At 47.6% G+C, this 27,843-nt stretch overlaps 1 protein-coding gene across 4 annotated transcripts in view; it reads right to left on the bottom strand.

Annotated features, from left to right (window-relative positions):
* Positions 1 to 27,843, bottom strand: part of ERI3 (ERI1 exoribonuclease family member 3) — a 1,639,940-nt gene that overhangs the window by 655,110 nt on the left and 956,987 nt on the right. The gene's annotated exons all lie outside the window — the stretch shown is intronic.

The following is a 27,843-nucleotide window of genomic DNA, read 5'->3' as shown; positions in this document are numbered from 1 at the left end:
CTGGTGGGCGATATATTAATGCTCCGGAGAACATAAAGGAGTCATGGGCCTGTAGATTGAAGGCTAAACATTCCGCTCCTTTAATGTCGGGTAGTTCCGAAATATTACATTTAAGGGTATCTCGATGTATGATAGCAATCCCCCCCCTCTCTGTACGGGTCTGTCTAGTCTCTGTATCCTATAACCAGGTGGCAGTGCACGTACAATGTCTGGGCTGGACCAGTCTCTGAGCCACGTTTCCGTGACGAAGAGGCAGTCCAGATTGGTCTCTGAGATTAAGTCATACATGTGTAATGCATTCTTACACATGGAGCTGGCATTAATTAGCCCTCCATTAATGACCTTGTATATAATTTTCGAAGACTGCCTTAGATGGGGTTGTAAAGTTTGTTTACAGGCAATACAACAAATGGGCCCTAGCCATTTATCCACATTTATGGCATGATGACATTGCATGCAACTGGGGTTCAATGACAGTAACTCTTCTCTAGATATCTGACCTGGATTGATTTTTTGAGCAGAAGGAGCAGCCCCCAGCCCGTCCTTGGCGCGGACCGGCGCAGACGGGCTGGACTTAGGCTCGACTCCGGCGCGCCCGCTGACCGCGTCCGCTGCGCGGAGGCCTCCCCGTATGTTTTTATAGCAGCAAGTAGAGCGGTCTCTGTGCTGTGGTTGCTGAGGAATCCGGATTGGGAGGGGTCCAGGACGGCGTTCTCTTAGATGAATTTCATTAGTTGGATGTTGACGGTCTTCTCTGTGACTTTGCAGCAAAGGGGAGGAGGAAGATGGGTCTGTAGTTTTTGAAGTCCGTAGGATCTGACGAGGGCTTCTTAAGTGGGAATCTGACTTGTGTGCGTTTCCAGTCATCTGGGAAAGTGCTGGTTTCGAAGGTGGTGTTGATGGTGCGTCGTAGTTAAGGGGTAATGGTGGCAGCTGCTCTGTGGAAGATGTGTGGAGGGCAGGGATCTGTGGGGGCCCCTGAGTGGATGCTTTTCATTGTCAATTCAGTGGGGACTGGGGTCTTGGGGCCAGGAGGATATGGTGGTGGGCTGGCGTTGCTGAAGGAGGAAGTGGTTTCGTCGTCAGGGGTCTGTTCGGCGTAGTTGTCGTAGAGGGACTTGATTTTCAGGTGGAAGTAGGAGCCGTACTTATTGCAGAGGTCTTTGGAGGAGGTGTTGTCCGTGGCTTCACTGGGGGGTTTGCTGAATTTCTGGAGGATGCTGAAGGGTTCCTTTGAGTTGCTGGAGTTGGTGAGGATCTTGTTCTGGATGAAGGTCCTTTTGGTGGATCTAATGAGTTGGTGGTGTTCTGACATGGTGTTCTTGTACGTGGTGCGGTCTTCTGAGGATTTGCTGTTTCTCCAATTCTTCTTGGTGTCTGCAGGCGCGCCTGGATTCTTGGAGGTCGGCAGTGAACCAGGTGGCCTTTCTGGGGCGTTGTCAGTTGGGGCTGCGAGCTCGTCTGCACAGTTGGAGATCCATCTGTGAAGTTATTACGCTGTGATGTTGGCTTTGGTCAAGGTGGCGGGAGCATCGTGGTTGAGGGCGGAGTTGAGGTGGTCCTCCGTGACCTTGCTCCAGTTCCTTCGCGGTAGGCGAGTTGCTGGTTTGGGGAGGGTGGGTTTGTCGACGTGGAAGTGTATGCAGTGGTGGTCAATCCAGGAGGATGCGTGGGGTGGCTAAAGTGGATGTTTCCTCCTGCGAAGATGGGGTCAAGGGTGTATCCTGCCTTGTGGCTGGGGGTGGTGAAGAGTTGTTTCAGTCCAAGGTTGGCGAGGTTGTCCAGTAGGGTGGCGGAGTTGGGGTCGTTGAGGTTGTCGGGTGGAAGTTGAGGTCTCCGATGAGTATGTAGTCCAGGGAGGCGATGGCGTTGGGTGTGATGAGGTCAGGGATGGTAGTGGTGAACGCGGTTCGAAGTCTGGGAAGTCTAGGCGAGGGATCCTCATAGGGAAGTTCTGGGGCTGATTTGGATCTGGAAATGGAGGTGTTTGGTGGTGGGTGGGTTGTCGCTTGTGCTGGAGGTGGTGAGTCGGAGGGAGCTCTTTTGTGCGATGTTGAGTCCACCTCCTGACGTGGAGTTGGTCCAGGTTTCTGTTAAGAAGGCGACGTCTGGCAAGATGGGGTCGAGGAGATCCCAGTTCTCTATGGCATGTCTGTGCAGGTAGCGCACGTTAGGGTGGGAGGCACTTCAGGGCTTCAGGCTTACTGGCGTCTAGCGTGGGAGAGGCGGCAGCGGGGGTGCAGAGGGTGGTGAACTGGCTGTGGGTGGTGTTCGGCGTAGACCACTGGCAATCGTTGTTCCTTCCGGGGTTGAGTGTGAGTAGGGCAGCTGAGTCGTAGCGGTGGGTGGCTGGAGAACCAGGGACCGTGGTGCTGGTCGCGGATAGGTGCAGACGCGCTTGCCTTTGGTGTGCCTTCTGAGCGACCAAGCAGTGGCCACCATTAAATAGGGATGGGAGGAGGGAAGTGCAGCTGGGATGCGAGAGCGGAAAACGGCAGGGGGAGGGGCTGTGGGGGCATCAGCGGCTGGAAAAAAGGGCAGCACAGGTAAAGAAAGAGGCAAAAAGGACAAGCTCCAGACAATGAGAGAAAATAGCAGAACAAGGTACAATAAAGAAAAGAAAATGGACAGAGAAACAGAAACCGGGCATAACACGCAGACAACGGGCGTCGAACCCTACCGACACAGGGCAGCGGAACAACAGCGGAGCTGCTGAGGTAGAGAGCAGGTCTCTGACCAGTAGGCCCAAAATATCATTAAGGTATCTACTTGTAGATCAGTATTGTTTTACTATACTGAACTTCACAAATATGTACCTTTAATATATATATATTTTTTTCAAGGTACTCATATGTAGAGTTCATAATAGCAAATCTATGTTCACCCATATGCTCTTACCTTCACAATTTGTGGGTTTTCAATATTATTCCATGATAGTTTGCCCTCACAATATTTTGTATTTAAAATTCTGACATGCAACCATGATCACTGCACTCACTATTGCAGGATACATCTTCAGCTGAATAGGAAGTTCCTACTTAAAGTGTCAAACTCAAGAAGGGTCCTTGCTTTCACAGGGTAGTTCAAGTTCAAGTTCAGGAATTTGTATAGCGCACTACTCACCCAGAGGGTCTCAAGGCGCTTGGGGGTGCATTATTTATCGAATATCCAGGTTTTAAGTTCCTTCCTGAAGGAAATGTGGTTCTGGGTAAGGCGGAGGTGAGTGGGGAGAGAATTCCAGGTTTTGGCAGCCAAGTAGGAGAAGGATCTTCCTCCCATGGTGGATCTTTGGATGCGTGGAACTGCAGCGAGGGCTTGATTGGAGGATCTTTTTTTTTTTTTTAAAGACGTTTATTATTGTTCAAAAGTGCAGTACATATAGCAAAGCCTACAACCCTGCAGGCCGGCTGCAACAAGGCGGTGGATCGTGAGGGTAAAGGTTTACAGGGGAAGGTGCTCTGCTGCACCTTACTTGTCTCCAGTGAGCTAGACTTCAGGTGTTTTGGTCATATCACTCTTGTTCAGCACACAATTATTTCTGTAAGTGACGTCTTATTTTACATTTTTTCTATAAGTAAACCATTAACTCTGCAAACAAAACAGAACAGTTCGTATCGGCGTGTCCCATTATTTTGTGGCTGCGCTGCCTCGTGCCCTTCCGGCATGCATGGCACCAAAACCCTCTGAACGGTGCAGTGTACACTGAGGGTGTGTTAGTGGTATAGGGGGCCAGTGGTGTGCGTGCGCAGATTGCCGTAGACCTGATGAGGGACAGCTTCGGTGAGCAGTAGGGCCTCACCGGTTGTCGGCCTAGTGTGTGGTGCGCTTAGCAGACGGATGGAGTAGCCTAGCTGCGGTTTCGGCAGATGCTGCCCGCGCCCGGTCTCGCGGCCGAACACGTGGCTAGTTGCATCCTTCTACTGTGGCGTGGAAGGGGGTTATGGCTACAGCTGGAAAGCAGGAGTCCGAAACCGTAAACGTCGGAATATTTAAGGGGTAAAGAGTGGGGGGGGGGGGGGGAGTGTACTTGTGGGAGCGGTGTCAGGGGGGAGGTGCTGGGGGCAGACTTCGAGTCGACGTAAGCTAGAGAGCCCTCGTGTGGGTGGCTGGCTGTGTCCATGTCGTGCGCGTCTGAGGACCGGTGTCATGCTCGGGGGGGGGCTTGATTGGAGGATCTTAGTTGGCGGGTCGGTGTGTAGAAGGACAGTCGTGAGTTGAGGCATTCGGGTCCTAGTTTGTAGAGGGCCTTGTGTGCGTGGGTGAGGAGACGGAACGTTATTCTCTTGTTGACGGGAAGCCAGTGGAGGTCTTTCAGGTGACCGGTAATGTGAGCTTGACGCGGGATGTCCAATATGAATCTGGCTGATGCGTTGGAGTTTTTTCTGTAATTTGAAAGTGGTTCCGGCGTAGAGGGTGTTTCCATAGTCAAGTCGGCTAGTGACCAGAGCGTGGGTGACAGTTTTTCTTGTTTCGGTGGGGATCCAACAAAAGATTTTTTTGAGCATACGAAGTACGTTAAAGCAAGAGGATGAGACGGCGTTGACTTGTCTGGTCATCGAGAGGGAGGAGTCTAGGATGAAGCCTAGGTTACGTGCGTTGTCTGTGGGTATGGGTGCCGTGCCCAGGGCCGGTGGCCACCATGAGTCGTCCCAGGCAGAGGGGGATGATCCTAGGATGAGGACTTCCGTTTTGTCTGAGTTAAGTTTTAGGCGGCTGTTTTTCATCCATTCGGCTACTTCTTTCATGCCTTCGTGAAGATTGGTTTTGGCTGTGTTAGGGTCTTTAGTAAGGGAAAGGATCAGCTGGGTGTCGTCAGCGTAAGAGATGATGTTGAGGTTCTGTTGTCGCACGATGGATGCGAGGGGACTCATGTAAACATTGAAGAGGGTGGGACTGAGTGATGATCCTTGTGGTACTCCGCAGATGACTTCGGTGGCCTCTGATTTGAATGGGGGGAGTCGGACTCTCTGGGTTCTCCCGGCGAGGAACAAGATGATCCAGTCTAAGGCTTTTCCTTGTATGCCGATGTTGCTGAGGCGTAGTATGAGGGTGCTATGACAGACCGTGTCGAAGGCGGCGGAGAGGTCTAGTAGGATGAGGGCAACTGTTTCTCCGTTGTCCAGTAGTGTTCGGATGTCGTCTGTCGCTGCAATAAGGGCGGTTTCGGTGCTGTGTTTGGCTCGAAAGCCGGACTGTGAGGGGTCGAGGGAGTTGTTGGATTCAAGGAAGGCGGCGAGCTGTCTATTGACGGCTTTCTCAATGACTTTAGCAGGGAATGGGAGGAGGGAGATGGGGCGGTAGTTCTTGAGTTCAGAGGGGTCCACTGTGGGTTTCTTCAAGAGGGCGTTGAGTTCAGCGTGTTTCCAGCTTTCTGGGAAGGTAGCGGAGTTGTAGGAGCAGTTGATGACATCTCGGAGATGGGGTGCGATGATGGAATCTGCTTTGTTGAAGATGTGGTGGGGACAGGGGTCGGTTGGCGAGCCTGAATGGATGGAGTTCATTAGGCGGATGGTGTCTTCAGTGGTGATTGGGTTCCAGGCGTTAAGGATGTTAGAGGGCGGTTTAGGTTCGGAGGTGGGTGGAGTGGACTGTTCTTTGGAAATGTTCTCAAAGCTGTTATGTATGTCGGCGATTTTGTTATAGAAGAAAGAGGATAAGGAGTCGCAGAGTTCTTGGGATGGGGTAATGTCGTTTGAGGCTGTGGTGGGGTTGGTGAATTCTTTGACGATGTTGAATAGTTCCTTGCTGTTTTGGGCGTTGTTGTCAAGTCGATCCTTGAATGCTGACTTCTTGGTGGATCGGATCAGTTGGTGGTGTTTGCGGGTGGCTGTCTTGAAGGTGATTCAGAAAAGGGGGTGGTGATGGACAGAGTAATTGAATTAAGCAGAACACTCCTACCCAGTCAACAGATCAGGGCTTGATCCATCACCGTTTTTTAGCTCACTGCACCATCCCAGCTCAGAACCTGGCTACATGCAAATTAGTCTGTCCCTGGCCCAGTGCATCATGGGAACAGGGCAGACCAAACTACCAAGCCAATTCTTTTACTGGAAAGGAAACAAGCTTCCGGGGACCGGTTTCTGGCATTACAGCCGTCTTCGGCCCGGCTTGCTTGAATCCTGATGGTGCAGTGAGCAAGGGACTCACATCTGAGCATACCCTTCCACGCTTATGGTGGACAAAACGATTCAGAAAAGGGGCTGAAATGCCAGAAACCGGTCCCTGGTAGCTTGTCTCCTTTCTGGTGAAGAATTGGCTTGGTAGATTAGTCTGCCCTGTTCCTGGGATGGTGCAGTGAGATAAATAACGGTGATGGATCAAGCCCTGATCTTTGGACTGGGTAAGAGTGGTCTGCTTAATTCAGACACTCTGTTCATCACCACCCCCTTTTCTGAATCGGTTTTGGCCACTATAGGTGTGGCAGGGTATACTCAGACATTAGTCCCTTTCTCACTGCACCATCAGGATTCAAGCAAGCCGGGCCGAAGACGGCTGAAATGCCAGAAACCGGTCCCCGGTAGCTTGTCTCCTTTCTGGTGAAGAATTGGCTTGGTAGTTTAGTCTGCCCTGTTCCCATGATGCACTGGGCCAGGGACAGACTGATTTGCATATAGCCAGGTTCTGAGCTGGATGGTGCAGTGAGATAAATAACGGTGATGGATCAAGCCCTGATCTTTGGACTGGGTAAGAGTGGTCTGCTTAATTCAGACACTCTGTTCATCACCACCCCCTTTTCTGAATTGTCTTGAAGGTGGTCAGGTTGTCAGTGGTTGGGTTTTTTCTCCATATTTTCTCGAGAGTACGGCATAGTTTCTTGGATTTCTTAAGGTCCTCATTGAACCAGGGGGCTTTTTTGCTACCCTGTTTGGTTTGGTGGTTTTTCAGGGGTGCTAGTTCGTCAGCGCTGTGAGTGATCCATTGTTTGAGTTTGGTGTCCGCTTCGTTTGGGTCCGATAAGAGGGAGGGGGGGGGGGTTTGATTGAGCGATGTGAGGAGTTGGTCGGTGGTGATTTTGTTCCAGTTTCTTCGTGGAATAGGTTGTGGGGGGTTGTGGGTCGAGGTGGTTTTGTAGTTGAAGTGAACACAGCTGTGGTCCGTCTAGTCGAGAGCTGTGGTGTGATCGAAGGAGATGTGCTTACTGGAGGTGAAGATTGGGTCGAGCGTGTGTCCGGCTATATGGGTGGGGGTGTCAACAAGTTGTTTGAGACCCAGATTGGCCAGGTTTTCCAGAAGGGTGGTGGTGTTGCTGTCGTTTTTCTTTTCCAGGTGGAAGTTGAGGTCTCCCAGTAGCATGTAGTTCTCGGAGGCGAGGGCATGTGGGCTGATGAAGTCAGTGATGTCTTCGCTGAATTGTTTACGGGTTCCTGGTGGTCTGTAGATGAGGGTGCCTCTAAGTGTGGTCCTGGGGTCGGTGTGGATCTGAAAGTGGAGGTGTTCGGCGGTTCTAAGGTTATCGTCGAAGCTGGTTGTGATTCTGATGGTGATTTTATGGACGATGGCGATGCCTCCTCCTGTTTGGTTGGCGGGGTCTTTTCGGATGATCTTGAAAGCGTCCGGGATAGCTATGGCGATGTCGGGCGCTGAAGAGGCGTTCATCCAGGTTTCTGTAAGGAAGGCGATGTCCGGTGAAGCAGTGTCGAGTAGGTCCCAGAGTTCTGTGGCGTGTCTGTGGATCGAGCGGGTGTTTAGCAGGATGCACTTCAGGTGGTTAGGGTCGGAGCTGTGTTTGGAGTTAGCGGATTTGTTGGGGGTCTTGATGCAGGCGAACTTGCAGGAGTGGCAGGCGAAAGGGCCGTGGGTACGTCCTGGGGCAGCCTCGTAGCATTGTGATGTGCGTCCGGGGTTAAGGGCTAAGAGGGTGGCGGTGTCGTACGGTATGCAGGATGAGTGCGGTTTGCGAGGGCCAGGGGGTCTGGCGCTGGGCGCGGTCCAGGCGCGGACGGGCGTAGACGGGCTTTCCTTTGGCGCAACTTCGGCGCGCATGGGGCGTGACCACTGCGCGAGAACGCTGCGCGCAAGTGCTTCTGTCATATGTGGATAGTGAAGGGGGAGGGGCGAGGGAGGGGCAGCTGGGAGGCGGGTGCGGGCGGAAATTCGGTCCGGTAGGCACAACAATAGCAACAAAATGGCAGCGAGCCAAAGCGGGCACAAACATAAACAACGCAAAGCAATTGTAACAATCAGACACCAAAGAAAACAGCAGGCAGCACAGCACAACTGTAAAAGCGCACTTTGGCAAACTAGCGCTATGATATGTTCATCCAAGCAAAATAAAATATGCAACAATCTGGCAATCTTGCGCTGCGATCTCAATTGTATAAATGAGTATTAAATCAATATTGTAGAGGCGCGTTTGTGTGCAAGGCGAGGTAGCGGGATGCAGTCAGGCTTAAAGCGCTACGATACCGTGCAGTCAAGGCAGGGCCGGGAGCAGTGTGCGGAGCGGCCGCGTCTGAGAGGATCAGGGCGGTCACAGCGTAGCCGTGGGAGCGCAGGGCCTACTGTATCAGTGGGAGGGAGGGGCAGCTGGGAGGCGGGTGCGGGGCGGAAATCCGGTCAGGTAGGCACAACAATAGCAACAAAATGGCAGCGAGCCAAAGCGGGCACAAACATAAACAACGCAAAGCAATTGTAACAATCAGACACCAAAGAAAACAGCAGGCAGCACAGCACAACTGTAAAAGCACACTTTGGCAAACTAGCGCTATGATATGTTCAGCCAAGCAAAATAAAATATGCAACAATCTGGCAATCTTGCGCTGCGATCTCAATTGTATAAATGAGTATTAAATCAATATTGTAGAGGCGCGTTTGTGTGCAAGGCGAGGTAGCGGGATGCAGTCAGGCTGAAAGCGCTACAATACCGTGCAGTCAAGGCAGGGCCGGGAGCAGTGTGCGGAGCGGCCGCGTCTGAGAGGATCAGGGCAGACTTTTTCAGTTGAACATGAAATCCACCTTTCACAAGTGTTCAACTCAAGCATGGTCATTGAGCTCGCACTTGCAGGTTCCTCTTCAGCTGAGCATGAAATCCCGCACCGTAACTGCCCTACTCAAGCATGGTCATTGCTTACACATTTTCAGGCGAACATGAAACCCCCCTCCTCCGCCAATCAATTGTCCAACTCAAGCAGGGTAACTGCTTCTCATTTGTAGGGTACCTTTCAACAGGACATGAAATCCCCGCACCTCCACCTCAAGTGGCCAACTCAAGTATGGTCACTGGTTCACAGTTGCAGGGTACCGTTTCAGCTATACATGAAAGCCTCTACTGTGTCAAATTAAAGCATGGTCAATACTGTCACATTTGCAGGGCACCGCTTCAACTGTACAGGTCCCACGTGTGTTCAATTTAAGAACAGTCACAGCATTTTGCAGGGAACTTTACGCTGAATATTAAGTCCTCCAAGTGCCCCATGCATGGTCACCCAGCTCCCCCTTTCACATTCCGACTTTCGACTGCATGTTACTACAAGACTCAGAATGAGCCAGAACTTGTGAAACTCGAACAGTAAATTTCATGGTCAATCAATCAGTCGATTTATAGAGTGCCTCTTATCACCCGAGAGGGTACACAGGCGCTTGCATGTCCGAGGGGTTCAGCTGAATTAGTTACTGTTAGACCATAGGCCTTTTTACGCACTCAGTCACTGCCCCCAGCCTACCTCTTCAGTCACTGGTCATGCAAATGCTGAGAGGCACCTGTTTTCAGTAAGGGAGTGAGCGAGGGCACTCACATGCACAGGAAGGGGGTGCCAGCCACTTAGGATGCAGACATGTATGCCTGTTACTGTTGGCCAGAGCTCTATTTTAACAACTTTTCAGTCCAACCACTAGGGTGTATGTTATCTATAAAAATTGTTCATGCCGAAAAGAAACAATCACCATCAGGGTAACTTTAGCCAATTACTGCATCATTGAAGGTTATTTGAAGCGTGTATGATGAAGGCGCTAAGGGTGTGTTATCGTACACTGTTTCTGTATTTAATCAAAGTTTTCACAACTCGATAGAGTTTCCTAGTAAATTTGCCTGCTCGCCAATGACAGCTGGGTGAGAGAGTCTTGCAGCTCCTAGCACTTTCGAATCTCTGACTTTCTAGTGTCAAGAGAACTCCCCAATTTGGTCCCCTCTACAGTCTATGTATTTCCACCTCAACCTTTGAGGGCACATGTACAAAACACATGAGCTGGGGAAGAAATGCGTCCATTTCCAATCGGGTCCTCCTTGCACTACCCGACCACCATGACCCCTGTGCACCATTAAATATCTACGCAAACCCAGATCTTCCGAAAGCATATCCAGAAGAACACAAACTGTAACAAAGAGACATCCCACTGGAAACGGAGTAAAACTCACACGTGAAACAATAATTGTTTAAATATGACTGTGAATGCAACCTTTCCCATTCCCCTTTTCCCCAGTTTACTAGACCAGACATCCCTCCCCCCAGTATCTACATCCACAATCTACAAGAATGGCTCAACTCGATAACACTTCTACAAGCATGCAATAGCTGCCTATTGCCCATGAATTCCTAACGCATCTACGTCCTTGAAAAAAAACTAGATTTTACTATAGGCCACCCTCCAAGTACCTTGCGATATATAAGCTCTCACCATTCCCATCTAAAACGCTTCTGAATCAGTGAGGCTATGACTTCATGACCACCAATAGCACTTTCACGCTCCTGTGCACCAGCAGAATACTTGTTACAAAAATGCAAGCCTCTCTGAGTCTGCAGACAGCCCATGGAATCTTGAGCAAGGCAAATGAAATAAAGCAGGTTGTTCTCCAGTAATGTCAATATCCAAACGACCCTCGTGGTCATCCTGTTCAAAACATTAATCTTATTGCCAATTTGAAATGTCACGTCTAAATGGCCAGTGCTCTACCTCATTGTCCCACCACCAAAACCCACGAAAAAAGTAAGAAATATATTGCTCTGTTTTCCTGAGCCACAGAGCCCTGCATGAGAAAAAACTCAAATCCTCCCAATAAGATTCCACAGTCCCAGAGGGACTACTGCTTCTTTCTGCAATTTGTCAAGAATATCACCGGCCCATGTCCTGGAAAATGGACAACAATTTTCATGGCTTGCCGTGGGGATAGTGGCCATGCAAAAGCAAGAAACGACAGTCTATGATCCATAACTGCTGATGCGGATTCCCGACTCTACACTGCAGAGCAGGGGATGGCATTGACAATGTTTAACCAAATATATAAAAGAGTTCCATGAACAGCAGGCGTCAATCTCCAGGTCGGCCCAAACTTTTCCCTGGCTGTCCCAGTGCATACCACCTCTTTGACCATGTGTGCCACCCAGTTGCGGCCGGCATGACTTGGGAAGGGGAGGTTTATTTAATTTTTTTTAATAAAAAGTTAACTTGCCTTTGCCGGCCCAGTTCCGCTTTGTCTCTGCTTCTCTCCTGAACAGTAAGCAGGCAGCCTCCCTCCCCTAAGCCAATCACAAGGCTGCAATGGCAGCATTGTGATAGGTCACGCCAACCAGCCAGGCGTCTATGGAGAGGACATTTTCTCCATGTCGGCTGCAAAAGATAGTGTGTGCTTGACTAGTTTGGACGGCCCCAGAGGGCAAACCAAAGAGTCAGCGCCCTCAGCAGTGGGCAAGCCACTGCTCCCCTGCCCTAGAGCAGACCTGCCCACCCCCGCCCGCCCCAACCAAACCCTTTTGTTTACTTGCAGTGCGAGAAGCAGAAAGATAAAATTGTCTTTATACTACACTTGTATGTTTCTGATTCGCGAGAAAGCAGTGGTGTGACACTCCTCCACCCCTGGTACCACCGCCCGGCTACCCAACAACCCATCCTCTAAAGTTCCTGCTCTCTTAGCTCCACCATTGGCCCCATCCTTGCAAATCGGCTCTTTTAAAGCAATAGTATGCATAACGTTGCAGTACATCTCCATGGTCTGACCAGCAATTGACCATGACAAAGAGTGTCATGGGGTGACCTTCCCAAGAACCGCTTGAAAAAATATGTATCAAACTGTAAGCACAATTTGGGTAAAAATTATAATAAAATCCAGTTGACCCAGGCAGTTCCGACAATACACATCGAAATGACCTAATATGTTACATGACTTCTTTCTTCATTCCACATTTTCTTTACTCTAATTGTCCATTTCCATTCCAAGTAGATTTCAGTTTCGGATTATCACCAAGAATCTGTTGCATAGGAGCAAGATGAAAAAATACAATATCATACAAATTCCTAATCACAGGACGTAAATAGCACAGCTACAGCTTTTAACCCCTCCCATGCTCATGACGGAGCCGCTCCGTCATGAGCATCGGCTGAGCTGTGCTCATGACGGAGCGGTTCCGTCATGGCCCTGCCGCCGCGGCGCTGATTTCGTGCCTGCGTGGCGCGTTCTATTGAGCGGGCGGGGCCATGACGGAACCGCTCCGTCCTGCGAACAGCTCAACCGCGGCTCGTGACGGAGCGGCTCCGTCACGAGCATGCGAGCGCCGCTCGGCCCCCCCTAGCACTGCGGAGGAATTGCCGCCACAGCGAAGGGGTTAAAGGACTACAGATCAGATCTATCACTCAAGTAAAGGAGACTTGAAGGCATTATTCATACAAGCTAGGGAATTCAGTTCCTCTCCTCAAAAATGTTAAGGGGGAAAAATCTCCTTTGTCCTTACATACCTGCAATTTGCTTGGTGCCAAAAGATCACTATCTTTTACGTCTAGTGACACATGAGCTACTGTCACAAATGGGTAGATTCGGCCTTGCCAAGGGTGCCTAGACTTCCCACCCTTATGCCACAGTAAACACTATAATTTAGACTCAATCATGCCACACACATCAACCAGGGGTACACAGCGACGGAGAGGGAAAGTGCTAAAAAATGGGGAAGCGACCTTAGCCCGCGTCTGAGAGATTGGATGGTGGATATGCAAACATGCAGAGTAAGAGCGATGATGGTGTACTGAAGGGGGAGGGGGTGCCCCCATAAATACAATAAAATATGGGCGAAGGGGTCGACAGAGATCTAAGCAAAACGGACAACGGGGAGTACAGTGGCGCACCCAAAAAGTCCTGATGTTCTCAACTGGGCAGCGGGCCCTAGTCCGAGACACTGGCAAATGAAACGAGAACTTGTAGAACTGCTGCACCGAAGTAAACTACCTTGTGTACTACTGGGGATGAAGGGGGAGGGTACCAGATTTCTCTACTGTGGATGCTCAGAACGTTACTTGTGTCGGTTTATGTCGCCCAAGGGCAGCCCCATCATGCCCAGGATGCCAGTATATAATAGATATACATTCATAGTTTGAGAAATGAATATATACACCATCATGGGACTGTCGAGAAGTTCAGCAGAAGATCAGACCATCTTTGTATTGTGCAGCATGTGACACTGTGGTGTTAATGCTGCCAATGTGAGCGTATTAGCACGAATAAATGCGGTTCAACAATAAAGGATCCATCCACATAATCCTACATAGGCTCTCACGAAGCTGCAGGAGTATGTGCCTACATTGGCAGTCATTTCACTGCTGTGCTAAACAATGCCGAGAATCCATTCTTAGGGGAGGGATTCAATGTATATTCTCCAATCCTTCCCCACAAACACAGCAGCAAGCACTTTATGTGTCCGTCCATCCGACATTGGAGCTGTAGAACTGGCAATGGGAAACAGGCCAAACTACCATCTCTGTATGCATTATGTATTGAAGAAATGGACATCACTGTTCCACATCATATCTGGGTTAAAAGAAGAATCCTTGTAAATTACCACTACACTGGAGTAAAATATGGTGCACTGCTAGACCTGGCACCCTTGGCATGGTTTATTCCCTAACTTTTTGCCTTAAGACCTCCTGCTTTGTGGAATTCATTTTTGCTGGCGTTAGGGCTCAGTGCACTTTACCATTGTTAACCAGTGCTACAGTGCCTGCACTCTCGCCTTAAAACATGGTAGAATTTGCTTATACCCAATTGGAAATTTTAATTTACCTGCAAGTCCCTAGTAAAGTTGTACTACCTGTGTCCAGGGATCGCAAATTAAATGCTATTAGTGGGCCTGCAGCCCTGATTGTGCACCCACTTAAGAAGCACATTAAACATTTCTTAGGCCTGCCATTGCAGCCTGTGTGTTTAGTTTTAAACTGCCATGTGAAACTGGCAAACTAAACCTATTGCCAGGCCCAAACCTTCCTTTTTAATACAAATTAGTCACCCCTAAGGTAGGTCCTGGACAGCCCAGATGGCAGGGTGCAATGTACTTAATGGAGGGGACATGTACTTTTATGTTTTACATGCCCTGGTATTGAAAAACTCTTAAATTCGATTTTTACTACTGCAAAGCCTAGCTCTCCTATAGGAGAACATTGGAGTTCCCTTATTACATTTTATAAGTGCAATTTCCAAATAGGAACAGGTAACGAGTTCATGTTTGGTGTCTTTGAAATTGTAATGAGAAATAGTACTTATGGTTACGTCGGATTTTAAATAACAATTTTAAAAATGCCACTTTTAGAAAGTTGGCAATTTTCTTGCCTTAGCCATTTGGTGCATGCAGCTTGTCTCTAGGTCACACGACGGGGTGTAGCTGACAGTTGGGTTTTGTGTATTTCTCCTAGATAGTCGCACACAATGGGGAGCTCATTTGTGACTGGATGGCCCATCACTGGCAGGTTGGGAGGGAGGAGCTGGACTGAGCCCCACTTACACTTGAAAAGGTGTGTTCTGCCTCCACACAAAGGGCTGCAAGTCCCTGTAGTTTGTCTGGACCCAGGACCAGGAAGGAAGGCCACCTGTGTATTTCAAAGGCATGCCTCTAGAAGCTTCTCTCCACTTCACAGGCACAACCGGGCATTAATACTGGGACTCAGACACCACCACTTCTGTACATTTATTGATCTGTAGATATTCTGCCCGAATAAAGGATTGCTATGCTGCTGAAACGACTGCTGCTCGAAAGGACAGCTGTCCAGATGTGCTGACCTGCTGCCCTCTTGCCTGGGTGAGAAGGACTGAACCTTAATCTCTTGGACCTTGAACCCAGAGTAACTCCAAGTGCTTCTTGGCTGGCCTCGTAAGCTGAAGCCCCAGGGACACAACAGGCTTCCAACAACCTTGCACCTGCACCTGGACTCTACCCAGCTAAGTGGAGCCACCCCTGGCCTGGACCATTGAAAGGGGTTAACTGTGCTCTGTCAGACTCTGTGGATCCAGCAGAACTGACACATCTCCTCAGCTGCGTAGCACAAACTCGGACAGGGCACTGCTGTTGTTGGTATGGTATCCGTCTCTAAGACCAGCATTGCATTCGCAACTCCATCAGAAATGCTGCGGCACAGTGCATCCTCCATGCAGGCCATCGCATCCCTCATCGCCGGCAGCCTCAACAACAGACTCCGCACTGCAGCCTCACAGCTATTCGGAACTGAAGCATCGCCCAACTGCGCGTCACATCCCCGATACCGGACGTTGCACCGTAAGCCCCGTCAACAGGATCCTTGACAAAGACACTCACATCACAGCCTTGTCAAATCTCAGATCCGATGCATCGCTTTAGCTGCACAACGCATCTTCGACGCAGATCCTCAAACCTGTCTGCAAATCAGCGGGCCTAAGTTGGTCCCCGTAGCTGGCCACGCTCCGCTGCAGTCAGCTTGAAAGTTTGACTTTAGCCTGTTTCAGCACGACCAGATAAGCACAGTTTGCTCTGTGCTTTTTGGCGCTATTTTCACTAAAACTTTTTAAACTGCATCTCTCTGGTTCCAGTGATTGGATTTTAGTCGTTTTGTTTTTGGTCTTGTTTTATTTAGTAAAGAAAGTTCTATTTTTCTAACTTGGAATTGGATCTTCTTTCTTTTGTGTTTTCACTTTATTACTGATTGAAGTGCTGCACAAATATTTTACACATTGCCTCAAAGTTAAGCCTGACTGCTCTGTGCTAAGCTACCAAAGGGTTGAGCACAGGTTATTTTAGGGTTGGCCTGTACCTCACCCTGAAAAGGATTGCGATTGCTGCTTGACCAGGGTTCACCCTCCAGTCAACCAACAACCAAATTTCTTACAACAGTTATAACTCCTTTGCTCATTCTCTCTATTCTTAGCTACAGAAGAAACATGCAAAGGGCGATTCATGTAGTGCAAACATCCCTTGTGGTTGAGGTTAAGCAAAAAATGGGCACTGTACCCCGGGATATCACTTGTAGCTACGATTAAGGAGAGATGTGCACTCCACCCCTGACTATCACATGTACCTGCAATTAAAAAGAGAAGGCAACTGCATCCCCACGACCATTAATTATGTCAGAGATTAAGAGGAGGTAGGCACTAAATCTAAATCCGGCATTTGTAAAACGTGAACTACTCGCCCCCAAGGGTCTCAATGTCCTCGGAGCCGTGGAGGAGATTAAGTGAGCAATTGCCCAGAGTCACATGGTGCTTAGCTGTCGCCGTGCAGGGATAGAACCTTGAGCCCTGCGCTCCAGAGTCAGCCGTTCTGGTCGCAACACCACACCATCCTCGGCCAGATCTTCACTTGTATCTGAGATTAACAAGAAATGGGAGCTGCACTCCCGGAGTATTTCTTGTATCTGAGATCAAGAAGGGATGTGCACTGCATTTCCATGATGTTTAATTGTGTTTGAGATCAAGAAGAGACAGGCACAGAATCCCCCTGACCCTCGCTTGTGTCAGATATTAATAAGAGATTGGCACGGAACCCCATGACCATGGCTTGCATCTGAGATTAAGAGGGGACAGACACTGTACCTCCAAACATCTGAGTTTAAGACGACATTGGCACTGCCACCCCATGAGTTTTACTTATGTCTGAGATAAGAAGAATAGCGACTGCACCTCCAGAAAGTCACTGCACCCCGAACCAGACTTTACGTGTCTCAGAGATTAAGAAGAAGTAAGTACTGCATCTTCTGACCCTCAGTTGTGCCAGACCTTAAGGGGATGGGCCCTGGGCCCCTTGTCCAGACCATCACTTGTGTCCGAGTTTAAGAAGAGATGAGCTCTACACCCCCTGACCATCACCTGTGTCTGAGATTAAGATGGGCTGGGCACTCACCTCCTCACTTGTGTCTGAGATTAAGATGGGATGGACACTCACTCCCTCACTTGTGTCTGAGATTAATATGGGACGGGCACAGCACCCCTGACCATCACCTGCTTCTGAGATTAAGACGGAATGGGCACATCATCCCTCACTTGTGTCTCAGGTAAAGATGGGAAGGAGGACGCTTATCATCAGATTTTCCTTTGGAGCTGTGAGGTAAAAGACTGACATTTCAGCTTTTCCGGTCTCCCATTGCACTTCACTGAAAATAAACGACTGACACCTCCAGTCCCCTCTTGACCGTCAGAGAGGAATAGACACCATATGGTGCACCCTCAGAAACAATGGAGCTTCCATAACACGCTTTATATACTTACTGCTGTGGTCTAACCAGGGAAACAAGCAACCCCTCAGTAGAAGAGGTCCATGGGAAGAATCGGGACATGTGTGGCAGCCCACCTGACACAGTGAGGGCAGGCTCTACCACTCCCACTACCATCAACCATCTCCTGTAGGAGACCAGGAGCAGCAGCAGGACTCGGAAACTCCACACCGAAAGTAAAATTGTAGTTGAGTTCAAGAAATGGACAGCTAGTGGTACTCTTCTGAGAGGGGATCCTAGAGCCCAGTTCACTAATATCTACGATGGGCTACTCTTAGTTTCATCTTTGCAAATCTTACAATTTTGCAAAATAATGTCCTACAGTATGTTCAAATATGAATTTGGTCTTCGTCTCTCAGCTGCTGTTCTTGAACCTTAAAATGGTATCAGGTCCCTATGCTTCTAGTGCAAAATTGTGTGTTTGTATAAAGTGCTTTATCGAAGCAGCACATGAAATAGTAAGAGATGGACACAACTTTGCCATAACGCTCAAAGGAAGGGAGCAGTGTCCAGATGACTGCCTGGTACTACAGTCAAGTCTATGATGGATTCAAGAGAAGCAGAAGTGGGAAGAGGTTGTGTCCAGCCCAACATCTAAAACAGGGCAAGCTTACTGTGGGGAGTGAAAAAACAAAACGCGGGTGAATATAAGAATGAGGACAAGAAAAAGATACCATGAAATAGGAGACAGAATCAAGAGAAGGCAGTAAGTGACAGGAGGAAAACAATGGAGTGACTTATGAAATTAAAATAAAGAATGAGGGTGTAGAAATAACAAGCACTGGCAAAGCCAATAGGTCTCTTTTTTTTTTTTTACCTATTGGCCAGGTCAATGGTTTTTGGCAATACTCTTTAGCATCATCAATAAGAAATCATTTTTGTAACACACTTAAGTATCCAATAAAGTGATGGATGGAATGCTTGAAATAATCTCAGCCACTGGCAATTACTTGGGCCACATCCCAGTTCATTGTTATTTTGCACACCATGCCACCTCAGTGTGGACACAGACATATGCAAATCAGTCTTGACCCGGCTCAAATGGGAACAGCCCAGCCCCAACAAGCAATCCAGGACCAGTTTCACTCTAGTTAGGGCTCAGACTGGTATCGCTTGATACCAGTGACACAGCGCACGGACCCACGTCTGGATATACTCATCCCACTTAGGATGAGACATTAAAGTATACAAAAAGTGATGGATGGAATGCTCGAATTAATCTCAGCGACTGGTAATCACTCCGGGCCACATCCCAGTCCACTGCTATTTTTCACACCATGCCACGTCAGTTTGGACCCAGCCATTTGCAAATCAGTCTTGACCCTGCTTGACTGAAACAGTCCAGCCAGAACTGCCAGGCCAGATCCTCCCTGAACCAGAACGTAAGCAACCTAGGACCGGTTTTGCCCTAGTTAGGACTCATCAGCCAGGTATAGCTTGGTTCCAGTGACACCATGGGCACCGGACCCAAAGGCTTAGCATAGAGCAGAACACGACTTTGGGAAAAGTATCGGAGATTAGGCAGGGGTGAGGCATTATGAGTGGACAGGGAAAACGGTGGTGCTTGAGACAGGGAGGAATTCAATCAAATAAAAAAGCAAGGGGTGGGTGGGAGAAGCAATGGACCAACTAAAGGGTTGGGTGTAGGGTTACAGAGTGTGGGGGCAGGCATCGAGGGGGAGAAGCAGCACACAGCAGCAAGAACAGGTAAACTCGTGCACTTTCATGGAGTGCTGAAAAAGAAGGGAAAAAGCAGTTCCCTGAACAGAAGCAGTGGAAGAATAGTGGAACAATGCAAGTCATCCAACCAAGAGGATGATAAAGAAGCTATGTTACATGGGAAGAACAAAAACAAAAGAAGGAAAGCCATGAGTAGAAAGTCGAACAATGAGCTAACCCTAAAACCACTTTAAGTTTTGGTATAGTCCACAAGAGGTCTTTTAATAACGGACAACTAAAAGTTATCTGCGAAACCTAAAATTGAAGGTCAAAGGCTTAACAGTGAAAGCTCTTGATAGAGAGTCAGGGCACATTGCGTTGAGTAATAGGAGCAGTTGTGGAAACGAGAGGACATGTGAATAAGTGACTACCCTAGAGAAATGTACTGCCCACGACGCTGTGAGCGCATGCGTCAGCAATGAGACAAAAAAAGACAACACGAATTGAGGAGAATACAGGGTGAAATGCAGAATAAAAAAGGCGGTGTTTTAGTAATCCACTACTTTGAAATATTTGTACATGTATCATTATCGAAGAGCGTAGATAGAGAAGCAAAGGCCTGGCCCAAATATTTCGAACTACAGCTTTTTTAAGTGTCAGTTTACACGCAAGAAATGTTCCTTCTGTTTAAGAAAAACGAAGGACCGAGCCTGGAGGCTGAAGGAAGACTGGAAGAAGAGACTGAATAGACAAAAGAAAATCATGATCACAAGAAAGTGAAGCTTGAGACAAAGAACTTGGAGATGAAAACAAAGCTTTGGAAAAAGATACGATCTTGAGAAAGGTGGCATGAGTGAGCTAGGAAGGGAAAAAAAGGAAGCACATATGAGTAAAAGAGAACGAGAAAGGAAGACATACAAAATCAAAAGAGAGCATAAGGAAGATGGCGAAAAAGAAAAGTTGTGGGTCAGATGCACGTAGGTTTCAGTGCTTCTTATTTTCCTCCCAATATCCTCTCCTGCTGATTATTTTCTTTCGGCGCGGCTCTCCCCCGAGGTGCTTCCGATTGAATGAAACAAGCCCCCCGGCTCCAATAAGTGTATTTCAATTACACCTGTCACCGTGTAACGATATAATGATATATCATGTGATATTAAATCCATGGTAATCATATCAACCACTTCTGCCCGTACCAGCGCTCTAATCGCATTGTTACATCTCCGCAATTAGCGACGGGATGCATGTAAAAAAGGGCGGAGAGGAGGGGACTCCCGCGCCCCTTTTTTATGTCAAATTGGCAAATTACAGGCGAGATGATGCCAAATAAAATCCAATGAGTGAGCAATGATTTATGTGAGGCTCCCTGTCGCCCTGCTCATCTGGGCCTTTTGTTACACCCAAACATTCCTGGAGGCAGTGACGTGTGGGTCAACCACAACCAGCTCTCTCACACAACTTAACCAACTTAAAAGATCATTACTACCAAACCCCTTGCCTCCGCATAGGCACACATGTCCCCCAACATGCCAATACCACAAAACACCTCGGATCACAATGAATTCTCATACACAAGTCATGTCTATGCTTTAAGCACCAGTCTATCTCTCCCATAGCATTATTTAATTATCGTTACTAGAACCAACTGGCTATGTCTCCTACATATACCTACAACGGTTAGAAGAATGGAGCGCTATATAATTACAAGTACAATAATTATGAGACTCCCAGCAGTGTTATACCCTTTATTGTTACCCTTGATTTAAAATGTTGTTCCGCAATCTGGTGCTTGCACGGGCCTGGGGTGCGACTGCACACATATGAAACCTCAATGAATACATTTTACAAATTCTTGCTGTGGGCTGCATCCTGAGTTCATGTGTAGACCATCAGAATGCTGTGTGTGTTATATGTTACTAGAGCATTCATCAAAGCATGGTCATAGTTACCTGCCCACTTAACTCCTAACATAGATGGGGAAGCACTCAAGCAACATATTACACTCCAATGTACACCAACTACACTGCGCATCCTCAGAGGCGTAGTTTCCATTGATGCAGCAGGTGCAATTGCACTGGGGCCCACTGACCCCTGGTTATTGCTGTACGTTGTAACTCATACAGCAGCCAGGGGGTCAATGTCTTTCTTAGCGCTAGGGCACATGACACCGGATGACAACGCAACAGTACAGCCTATCTGCTATAATTAGCCCATCACTGTTCCCTGAGACACAGCTAGACAACATTAATCCAAAGAATCTACATAAATGGCCAGAATCCCCAATACCTGCTCTTCACGACTGGATACACTCATTATTACAAGAAAAGATACACTGGAGTGACAGTCATCAAGCCATTGACTCAACTATGACTCTTCAACATCCCAGGCCTTGAAAAATGACCCATTAAGGGACAAATAAAGTGCGTGCTGTCCTTCCTCAAACAAAATAAATTCTGTCGTAACCAGAAGGACTGTTTTGCTGTCATGAAAAAAACCTCAATGTGATGTTCTGATCAATACAATTATAATATTTTAAAAACAGAATAAGGCAAAAAGTGAATTGTTCTAGAACTAATGAACACTCAACATGTGGTGTACTTCCATTTTCCAAAAAGTGTCTGGAGAACAATCACCAGTATACCGAGCACAGAGCTTGGATTAACCCCTTAAGTGCTGCTGACGGCCAATGGTCGTCAGCAGCGCTACCTCCCCAGTGCTGCGCACGACCATTGAACGTCCATTCAGCACTAGTTCTAATGGACAGCGCAGCACTGGGGAGGAATGTGTAATAGCAGCTATGAGGTTAAAGTATATGAACTGTACAATATTTATTCAAATTTAAACTAAACGTACTCAAACATTCGATATGAATTTTACTTTCCAATTTCTTGACTCATTGAGATACTGAATACACTCTTTGGAATACAAACTTTTTTTCCAAATATCAATAATGTGTTGGCTTTAATATAAGATCAAAATGAAAGTAATGCATCTGTTATGAACAATACATATTGAAACGAGCACCAAATATTTATCCATGCCCTTCATATTTATGCCCCGAGCACCAAATATTTATCCATGCCCCTCATATTCATGCCCAATGCATTTCGGGATCATAAACATATCCCTTCTTCAGGGGCCATTAGGGGCAAAGGAGATGAAATAATCGAACTGCCCAGTTCGCTAATACTTGAAGATTCCTGGTGGCCAAAAAGATATATCCGCACAAATGCAAACAAATGTCTTGGTGACCGTACTCTGAGTACATCGAGTATCAAGTGTCAGAGTACGGCAGTTACTCGGTTTTTCAGCTGCGTTATACTGTTTGGAAGATTGAGAGTGAGTACTGGGCACCAGTTATCGTCAACGCTTAAGCGACATTATCTACACAGATTCTCTAGGCAGTAGAGTCTATAAGGTCACCAAAACATTTGTTTGCAATTGTGCGGATGTATCTTTATGGTCACCAGGAATCTTCAAGTATTAGCGAACTGGGCAGTTCGATTATTTCATCTCCTTTGCCCCTAATGGCCCCTGAAGAAGGGATATGTTTATGATCCCGACATGCATTGTGCATGAATATGAAGGGCATGGATAAATATTTGGTGCTTGTTTCAATATGTATTGTTCATAACAGATGCATTACTTTCATGTTGATCTTATGTTAAAGCTAACACATTATTGATATTTGGAAAAACATTTTTTTGTATTCCAAGAGTATATTCGGTATCTCAATGCGTCAAGAAATTGAAAAGTAATATTCATTTCGAATGTTTGAGTAAGTCTTGTTTAAATTTGAATAAGTATTGTATAGTTTAAATACTTTAATCCAAGTTGTGCGCTTGGTATACTGGTGATTGGTCTCCAGACACTTTTTGGTTTTCTCAGGCTGGCTGCCTTATAACTGAGCTGCACACGTCTTTGTTAAACAACAGATTGAGGTCAAATTTTTTTTCTTAAAAATAGGGTGTGCAATGACGGATTAATTTTGAGTACTTCCATTTTCCTACATATTGTGTATGCAATGTTCATAAACATCCCAATCTAATGCCTTTAGGCAACAAAGTGGTCTACGGTCAGAGCACCCTCCACTTTTTTTCCACTCATTAAAAAACTAATAAACTTCAGACTACTGCTTGTGGTTGTGCAATAGCCCTCAACCACAACTCCTTTTAGTAATATTTACAGTATGTCAAATCAAGTGTTTGTTAAGTGTGACTACTCACCCGTAAGGGTCTCAAGGCGCTGGGGGGGGGGGGGGGGGGGGGGGGGTTCGCAGGTTCCAGTCCATCAAGAAGGGGGTCTGTCGAAGAGCCAGGTTTTGAGGTTCCTTGCGAAGATGGGGAGCGATATTATCTGTCTGAGGTGGAGCGTAAGATTGTTCCAGGCACTGGCCTTGCGGAAGGAGGAGGGGCCTTTCGATCTGGTCTGTCTGGTGCGTGGGACCACAGCATTGGACAGCTGGGCCGATCGTAGGGTCCTTTGGGGTAGGTGGAATTTGAGTCAGCTGTTCAGGTATGCTGGTCCGGTGTCGTGGAGGGCCTTGTGAGCGTGTTTTAGCATCTTGAAGGTGACTTTAGCTTTGATGGGGAGCCAGCGTAGTGTGCGCAGGTAATGGGAGATGTGGCAGTGGCTTGGCAGTTTGAGGACTAGTCTTGCGGCGGCGTTTTGGATGTTCTATAGCTTGTGGGTGAGGTTTTTGTTTATTCCGGCATAGAGTGCGTTGCCGTAGTCGTGCCTGCTGGTGACCAGGGAGTGAGTAATGGTCGTTCTGTGTTCGAGGGGGATCCATTTGAAGGTCTTACGTTGGAGGTGGACGGTGTGGAAGCAGGACGACGAGACAGAGTTGATCTGGTGGTCCATTTTGAGCTCGGAGTCCAGGATGATTCCTAGGTTACGTGCGTGGTCCGTGTGCGGGCTTCCGAGGGCGGGGACCACCAGGTGTCGTTCCAGGCGTCTGGGTTTGGGCCCATGATGAGTACTTCTATTTTGTTTGTGTTTAGTTGTAGGCAGCTGTTTTTCATCCATTTGGCGACGGCTTCCATGCCTTCTCGAACATTGTGTCTAGCGGTGTTGGGTCCGTTGGATAGGGAGAGGATGAGTTTTGTGTCGTCTGCGTATGGCACAATGTTGAGTCTTTAGGTTCTGTCAGTGCGGGTGAGCGGAGTCATGTAGACGTGGAAGAGCATAGGGCTGAGGGAGGACCCCTGGGAACTCTTCAGGTGGTAGGTGCAGGGTCTGAAAGGAAAAGGGGGAGGGGGGGGGAAGAGTCTGACCCGCTGCGTTTTGCCAGAGAGGAAGGAGCAGATCCAGTTGGGGGCCTGGTCTTGGATCCCTGCGTCGTGGAGTCTGCATATTAGGGTGCGGTGAGAGACTGTGTAGAACGCCGCTGAGAGGTCGAGGAGGATGAGGGCTGTGGTTTTTCTTTTGTCCAGTAAGGTACGAATGTCGTCTGTTGCGGCAAGGAGGGCGGTTTCCGTAATGTGTTTTTTTCTGAAGCCAGATTGGGAGGAGTCGAAAATGTTGTGCCCTTTGATGAATGTGGCGAGTTGGCTGTTGATGGCTTTCTTGATGGCTTTCGCTGGGAACGGGAGCAGGGAGATGGGTCTGTAGTTTTTGAGGTCGTTGGGGTCCGCCGAGGGTTTCTTCAGGAGGGGGTTGATCTCGGCGTGTTTCCAGTCATCAAGGAACAAGGCTGTTGCCAGGGAGCGGTTGATGATGTGGCAGAGCATGGGTGTAAGGACACAAAACCAGAGACTGCAGACACATTTTTATATTGATCTTCTGCAGTGAGTTTCTTAACACATTGATAAGTGTTTTCCCCATTATGTTCCTCTATTGCTGTTTTATATGAGACAGTTCATATTTTCACAAGAAATCATCACCTCATCTCATTACAGTCTGTGAATACTGACTTTAGCTGATTTATAAATGAAATTTGTTCATTCACACAATATGAACAACAAACATTCATAAAGCACAAATTCTCACATTCGCTATTCCTAGTGCTACGTTTCTTCTTACCCAACTGAATGGGACTTGTTTTATCAACCTCATAAGGAAGAAAGGCTGAGTGAACTGCCAAGACTGGAATCTGTGAACATAGAGTCAAATACTGATCCGTGCAGTGGATTTATTAGTCATGCTTTTTCATGGCTTCATAATGTATTGGTACCTGGATGGTTCCTCCAAAAGTTTAGATAAACTGAACGCAGATAATACCCTTACAAATCTGATGCAAGTGACAAGTTCATGTTTTGAGGTGCAAATCTTGGCTAAATCAATGTCCAAGTAGAACCCTAGAAACTAAACATTCTTAACTCCACAACTATTGGCCGAGTTTAAAAATGTAATTATAATATAATAAGATGCTTCATCTCAGGATAAAATGGCTTTAAAAGCAAAGGTAATTTGAAGCATCGTGTTCCAAAGATGGTAGGGACAAAATGGAACCAAAACCAAGGCAAGGAGGGCTGGTTTCTTGTTTCACTTTAATACAGCTGCTTGGGTTCTCTTTCCTCTTTACCTTAAGTACCACAATTTTCACGATTTTCAATGTACAGCGGAAGTGCTAGGTGACAGCACACAAAAGGTGTCAGGTGGATTATCAGAGATAGCTTAGTGGGTTACATTTCTACTGCTGAGATTTGTACTTCATCTGCTCAAAGGATCAACTTCTGTAGGGTCTGACTCAGACTTACATGCTTCTGAGGTTAATAAAATTAGTTGAGCATTGATAATAATGATGCAGGTCGAAAGTGAAACATGAGTATGTGGTGTGTGAGCTATGCTATGTTATTAGCATTTGTATCGCACCTTCTACCATTAGTATGGCACAAAGCCCTCAGAACTATGTCATCGTCTAGAGAGGGCTTGAGCTGGCTGTTGGAATGGACTATTCCTATCACAACAGGACCAAGTGTGACTTGTTTAAGGCGGATCCCTTCCAGTAGCTGCATCCCGTGCAAAAAATATTCTTAAATGCGGCCCAAGCTATTGCTAAAACACACAAAACATCCCCCTTCTTGGTCAAAATTCATGTGTCGTCACAAGTCAACGAGCATCTAGTGTTACACGGTTGAAAAAACTGTACTGATGGCCCCCACACCGTACCTAAAAAGTCACCTTCTCGGAACTGTGCTCGCTCTGTCAACGTCAGTATGCATAACGAAGGCCCATGCTAGTTAACTCTCCCAAGAACTTTATACTACTCTTAAGTGGACAAGACAGAAGTTTATGAAAACATTATATATATATATATATATATATAAAGATATCCTTGATGGAAAATAAAAATCGAACTGCCTCCAATGTTCGGGTGTGCAGAGGCCGGCTTTCCAAAAGGTGGTGTCTCTCTCGACGGCCACCGCCCTCTGTGGTGGTCGCTCGGCCGTTGACAGACAAGGCCGCCCAAGACGTTGGTGAATAAGTGTGCTTGAAAGGAGGCCGGATGAAAGAAAGAAATGATGTTTTTGCATGCAGTCTCCGATTTACCCTTGGCTTGCCTTGTTCCGGTTCAGGCGGGAACGGCGCGGGACGGCTGGCGGAGCCGGGCGCGCGGGCACGCCCCAGCGGACAGGAGCGCGCGGCGCGGAGGAGCCCTGCGTCAGCGCGGAGTGCTTCCCATCCATCACAGGCGCGCGGCCCGCCAGCGGAGCGAGTCTTTCTATCATTACACCTCTCAAAGTCCGATTCATACCACTAATCCTGCCTTCATTCCCGCAGATTAATAACATCTCTTTCAACCTTCACACTGTGATAAATAGACAAAGGAAGAACAAAGGGAGAAACACAAGTGAGAGACGGAGGCGCCGCAACTCCACCTCATGAAGAGCGCGCGAGGGAGGAGCGGGGCGCGCGCCACGCTTCTGCGGCCCGGCTGAGGACGACGGAAATGAAGGCAGTTCGCACAGGAGGGCTCATTACCGCGGCTCGGCCAGGGCCTCCGTGTCAGCCTCTCCCAAAGAACACACGGCTGCCGCTTCTCCTCCACAAACCATCCGAACGGCCGGGTGCTCGCTCGCGCGAGTATTCGTCGGTCTGTCTAGCCAGCTTATGATTGACTGACTGACTGATGGCCATCTCACAGTTACTCATTAGTAAGCTAAACACAGCCCGATTTCTACACGCTATGTGCGCTGCAAAAGAGTGTAATGGAGGTTGTGAGCAGGCTCCCACTGTGTCCCAATACATTCCAGAGAGCAGCACTCTGTGGCAGAATCCTGTCAGCAGCAGCCTTACCACAGACCCCTGACCATTCCAAAGTATCAGATGCTGCCTATGATCAGTGCTCGCACTGGGACACAAAATAGGCTAGGACTCAAAATAGGCCGATGCACCAAAATGAAAGCGGCCCCCATTAGTCAACAAGCATTTGCAATGCAATAGGTTTCGCAATGGGAAAGTTTGAGCTATTGGTATTGTAAATGACAAATGTTTTATTTGTGTTGGTTTTGAAAATAGCGAAATAGCTTTGTCATTTACAATGCCAATAGTTTTAACTTTCACAAATGTGATACCTATAGCATTTGTAATGCAGTAGGTGTTGTATTTACGTGACTTAGATGTATTGATATTACAAATAACAATGGCTTAATTTTTTTTAAATTAATACTTAAATAAAAGTTATTATAATTTATAATGGCAATAACCTAACATTTTGTAAATACATTTTGTGAAGATTATGTTTAGTGTATTTTATTGTGACGAAAATCTAAGAACAGAAGTGTAAGTAAGTAACGTTTATTTTGTTGATTA

The sequence above is a fragment of the Lissotriton vulgaris genome, chromosome 1_1 (assembly GCF_964263255.1).
Source record: "Lissotriton vulgaris chromosome 1_1, aLisVul1.2, whole genome shotgun sequence".
In the NCBI taxonomy this organism is placed as follows: domain Eukaryota; kingdom Metazoa; phylum Chordata; class Amphibia; order Caudata; family Salamandridae; genus Lissotriton; species Lissotriton vulgaris.
This window is presented reverse-complemented; position numbering and strand designations above follow the sequence as displayed.